This window comes from Elaeis guineensis, chromosome 11 (genome assembly GCF_000442705.2).
Source record: "Elaeis guineensis isolate ETL-2024a chromosome 11, EG11, whole genome shotgun sequence".
NCBI lineage: Eukaryota > Viridiplantae > Streptophyta > Magnoliopsida > Arecales > Arecaceae > Elaeis > Elaeis guineensis.
In genome coordinates, this window is record NC_026003.2 from 14,365,073 (window position 1) to 14,370,950 (window position 5,878).

Genomic DNA, 5,878 nt, shown 5'->3' on the forward strand with positions numbered 1-5,878 from the left:
TTTTTGTTTGAGTCATAAGAAATGATGCACAAAAATTCTTTACCATGTTCACTTTTTGACTTAATATGATACCATTCTGGCGAATATCCTTAAAGTTCAATAAATTTCTTCGAGACTGTGCTGAGTAAATAGCTTCTCTGATTTCTAACTTTATAGCACCTGATAGTATTATAGTTGCTCTTCTAAAGCCTTCAATTATAATACAAGTACCAAAAATTGTACTTATATTTTTATTTGTAAAGGTTAATTATGAAAAGTATTTTTGATTCTGAAGTATGTTGTGAATTGTAGCACTATCAGCTATGCAAAATTCTTCCGCATTCATTTTTGGATTTAATCTAGAGAATAAATAAGATATTAATTTTATAAAATAGTTTATTTATTAAATTCAAAAAATAAGTATATAGATAAAATACTTTACTGAAATAAAAAAATATAATAAAAATTATTCTTTAACTATTTCTCCATCAATGATCATGTGGTCAATTTTTTCTTCAGGGTGGGTAAAAAAATCAGAGATGTCAAAAGGAGGCACATTTGGATTGCCATCATCATCATCAAACAAATCTATAAAGTTTGTCTCAGGCTTCTTTTCCTTCTTTTTCATGGAAGCTTGATATAGATCTGCTAGATGCTTTGGCGTATGACAAGTACGCGATCAGTGACCCTTCATTCCACATCTATAGCAAACATTCTCTTGAGATTGTATCTTTTTCTCTTGATCAAAGCTTGTACCTATTTTTGAATTCTGCCACTTTGAGTAGCTTGCCCTAGTATTCTTGAAACCACCACAGCCATGACCGTGGCCACGCCCACGACCTCATCCATGCCCATGCTCATTATTTTGGGATGACACAACATTCACTTCAGGGAATGGTGTGGAGCCAGTAGGGTGAGATTCATGATTCTTTAATAATAATTCATTATTCTGCTCAGCTATCAGAAGGCATGAAATCAGTTCAGAATATTTTTTAAATCTGCATTCTTGACACTACAGCTGAAGGAGCACATTTGAGGCATGAAAAATAGAGAATGTCTTTTCCAACATATCCTCATCTGTTACATTCTCTTCATACAGTTTTAACTATGAGCTGATTCAGAATAGAGCAGAATTATATTCAGACATAATTTTAAAATCTTGCAACCTCAGGTGCATCCAATCATACTATGCCTTTGAAAGAATGACCATCTTCTGGTGGTCGTATCTTTCCTTTAGGTTATTCCACAATACTAGTGGATCTTTCACAGTAAGATATTCAATCTTTAGACCTTCATCAATATGATGCCGAAAGAAAATTAAAGATTTCACATGATCCTGCAGGGATGCGATATTTTCACTACAACAAAACAGGTTATTAGCAACAAAAATTTTTACCACTAATAATCTATTTTCATCACTAATAGTAATTAGCGATGAAATTTTTATTACTAATATTTGATTGCAAATAATCATATCGTTGATAATATTTTATGATGAAAAAATATTTCATCACAAATAATGCTTATTTACGATGAATAATTTTCATCATTAAAAGATTTTTGATGAAAAATTTTAATTGTAAAAAAATATTTATGATAAATTATAACATCACTAATAAATAAAAAATTAATAACGTTAAAAATATTTTCATCTCTATTAATTTAATTAAAATTTTTTGAAATAAAAATTTTAAAAATTTTTAGCTATGAAAAATTTTACGTCACAAATAAAATTTTTTGCAACAAAATTTTTTATCACTGTTAAATTAATAATAAATTTTGTAAAAATTAAATTTTAATAATATTAGTGATGTAAAACTTGCATCATAAATACAATAATTTTCAATAAAAATTTCCATCACTAATATTTATTTACGATGAATAAATTTTCATCGCTATTAATTTTATATAAAATTTTAATAATTTTATATCTATTAAAAAAATTAAATTATCATACTAAAAATTTTTGGCAACCAATATTTCATCAAGAATAATTTCATCACTAATAATTTAAACATATTTTTTTAAAAAATAATTTATGAATATATATATTTAATTTATATTTATAATATTTTTTATAAATTATAAATAAAAAATTAAAATAAAAAATTTACATAATAAACTCATAAATAAATTTTATTATTTTATTATATTAAATTAAAATTATAAGAAGTTTGAAATAAAAATAAAGAACTACATGAAGAAGCCGTCAAGTGTCGGTATCTGAAGAACAAGCCGGAGAAGGAGAGTGCTTGAAAGAGCTCAGACCGACCTGCTGCTGCCTCATCAGCTGTATCGTCTGCTCCATCTACGCCATCTACTCTATCATCTGGATCTGAAGCTGCTGATACTCATCGATGCGTGCAGCCAACTCTTAAGCTCGCTACTCAGTCCGTTATCGATTCTCGACAGTCTGCCTCTGCACCTTCGTCAGTCGAGCCTCGCAGACAGAATGGATGTCAGCCCTAGATAAGCATGAGAATGAGGGAGCAGTGATCCCATATCCTAGACTCCTAACATAATAGGATCTCGTACTAAGCACATGATCACAAATCTCATCATCTGTGGGTGTAGTCGAGCCTCAAAGGTAGGCTAGGATCTCATGTCTATCATATGATTCTGAAAGTTAAAGTTATAAGTATTTTAATTTTATAATAAAAATTAGATTGTGAATGAAAAAAATTAAAAAAACTTACAAAGAGCTTCTGGCTCTGCATCGTCCACTCCCCTGACCGTCACTGGTGGGTCCGCTGGTAGATATCGATCCTACCAGGAAGCTTGTCACTCTCAGCATCTCTCTATAATTTGAAAATAATTAATTAAAAAAATTTAAATAATTAAAGAATTATATACTAATTAAAAATTAAAAATTACCGACCATATGCTCCATATGATGAGCGAACGACCTCGAACCCTCATAATGCAGTATGGTCTGTCTCACCTAATTTGCGGTGCTCTGGGTACATCTTCTCTATACAGTTACTAATCAAATTAGTAGATAATAAATTTAATGTAAGAATAAATGATTCAATCATGAAACTTTAAAAAAAGAAGAAGTTTGGATGTGTAACTTGATATGCCAGATCCTCATATGCCGGCATATGACAGTCCAATCATCCATAGTGATGTTGTCATAGGGTTGCTGCCACACTACCTCCTTCCCATGATCCTGCACCACATGGTACTAATGCTGATGCATGTGATAGCGATAATCCTTGAAATGCAACGATAAATGAGTGTCCACGGCTCGCCGCACGCGATCCTCCTCAAAATTAATGATATTGAATACACCCTATCAATAATAAATATTAGAAGAATACTATACAAATTAAATATTCATAATATAATTTATTTTACCTATAAGTGGGTATAAAAAATCTCTCTAAGCCAGTAGAACGTGATGCCAATCGAAAAGCATCACGGGGGTATAGCTGTGGCATATGATGCCCAGCTCAGTCTGCCATGGCTCGCACCATCTCCTAATGGGCCTAATGTAGTTGGGTGGTATCTCGATACGGAGATGCTGTCCCGGGTGCTCACATCTCCAATGCTCTAGAGTGAGGTTCTTCGATGGGCCTTGCCCTCATCTCACTACCGATGAAGACTGATCTAAAACAATAATAAATAAATCATTAGTGTAATAGCTATCCAAATAAAAAAATTAAATTTTATTATATAAAAGTATAATAATATCACTCGAATCTGTCTCACTTGGATCTGCCTCACTGGAACCCACCTCACTGGGACCTGCCAGTGCAGGACCCTCTGGCAATGGAGCGATGTGGCAATGAAGATCGGTGAAGGTGCCTCAACCTCCGGGATAGACTGTGAATGCGAACGTCGTCGTCTGTGTCCTGATGTCATATCTATAATTTTTGACATATAAATGAATATAATATTGAATAATAATAATAATAAATAAATTATATTCTAATGAATACAATTATATCGCATATCATTATTGTAAGAGAAAATTGAACGAAGAATATAGATCTACTGATCAATATTCATATCTTCTTCGATGTGTAGATCCTCCTTCGAATCATAATAATCGATATATATGTCATCTTCAATCTCATCATCATTTATGAACTGATCGTCGCCCTCTGACTCATCAAGATTAAATATAAAATCAGCTTCAACTTTGTTGGACAGCAGATCAACCTTATTCAAAGGGGCCGTTACAAGTTCTTCATCAACAAAAAGCTCGGCTAATGTTCGTTCTTCTTGCTGAAAAGCTTCTTTTTCATGTAAATTCAAATTTTTATCCATCTCTAATCAAGTTGGTATGTCATATATGCCTCTAGATACTATTTTTTGTACAATATGTCAATTACCTCGATACTTTAGATCCTTCAAATATATCACTTGTTTCGCTTGAGTTGCTAATATATACGGCTCATTCTGGTACTATGTTCGTGTAAAATTTATACCGATAAAGTGTGAATCGATATGAATACCAATCTTTTTATTACTAATATCGCACCATTCATACTAAAACAAGAATATAGAATTATTGGACTCATACTTTAGCTCTATAATATCTACCAGTATACCATAATATTTAATCTTTTCTTCTCCTTCATATCCTATTGCATCAATCTCACTATTTTGGATCCGTCGTTGCATCTCAAGCTCTCTTGTGTGAAATCTCATTCCTCCAATGATATAGGATGCATAGTGATTAACCCTTCAATCAGGACTATATGTTAAATCGTACAACTCATCGATCATATCCACTTTTTTATTGAAATACTTATATTTTATCTACACCACAATATAAAAAATTATATTGGTTCAAATAATATTATTTATAATTAAATAAATAATATATTACTAATGCAACTTACAAGATCATCAAATTATTTTGTAAATTTTTTCCTATGTCGATCATCAGTATCCATATTATTCTCTCTACATAGTATACACTTGTGCTCACTGCAACAAGTTATGACTTTTAATTTTATATCGATATAAAAAATTTATTTAAAATATTTAATAGTATGCTAAGATGGTACTTACTCAATGAAAGGTTCAATTTTTTATAATTATTTAGAACATAAAAGTATGTCTTGGATAGCTCGTCACGTCTATAAATTCATATCTCCTTGCATCAAGAGGTCGAACCATTTATTTAAATATAGATAATATCGATTCATTGTCACCCCATTCACAGTCTACATTACGATCTGTACGATTGAATCTTATTTCGATATCGTCAAGATACATCGAGCAGAATATGACACACTCCGTAGCTACATATGCTTCCGCTATAGATTCTTCAAGCCTTGCTTTATTGCGCACATACCTTTTTAGGGTATACAAGAATCTATAAATAAAAATAAATTTAAATTTTAGAAATATATTTAGATCTTATAATTGATATGATAAAGTACGTATAATTTTTTTATCTTTCAATAGGATATATTCATCGATAATGTACCGATCCGGCCAAAAGAGCTTCTTTTGAAATATGAACAACTAGATGTACCATAACATCAAAAAATGATGGTGGAAATTTTTTTTTTAACATACAAAAAATGAGTATGATATCCTTCTCAGATCTCTCAAGTAAGTTAATCTTCAATTTTTGACAATACAGTTCTCGAAAGAATACTCCCAACTCAATCAATGCAGTTGGAACATCACCATCCAAATAGCCACGCATGACCACAGGAAGTAAATATTGCATCATCACATGAGAGTCATGATTTTTCATGCCAGAGATATTACCGTCATTGTTCCCAACATACCGCGATACATTTGAAACGTATGCATCAAGAAACTTTATGATTTTGAACCATCCATAAAAAATTTTTTTCCTCACCAAACAGTGAATAACATGCAGGTGGCATAAAAAAATCTCTCACCTCGATGAACTAAATGCAACTCTGACTGG

The 5,878-nt window shown here is 31.5% G+C and overlaps 1 long non-coding RNA gene and 1 pseudogene across 1 annotated transcript; both read right to left on the bottom strand.

Moving 5' to 3' along the window:
- Positions 1 to 388: 388 nt before the first annotated feature.
- LOC140852361 (uncharacterized) lies at positions 389 to 2,287 on the bottom strand (annotated as a pseudogene).
- An 11-nt stretch (positions 2,288 to 2,298) lies between these two features.
- On the bottom strand, positions 2,299 to 4,653 carry LOC140852603 (uncharacterized). The gene is made up of 4 exons (XR_012135490.1): positions 3,051 to 4,653; positions 2,858 to 2,950; positions 2,676 to 2,777; positions 2,299 to 2,598 (listed from the first exon to the last, which is right to left on the bottom strand). It is a non-coding gene; the product is annotated as an uncharacterized lncRNA (long non-coding RNA).
- Between the last annotated feature and the right edge of the window lie 1,225 nt (positions 4,654 to 5,878).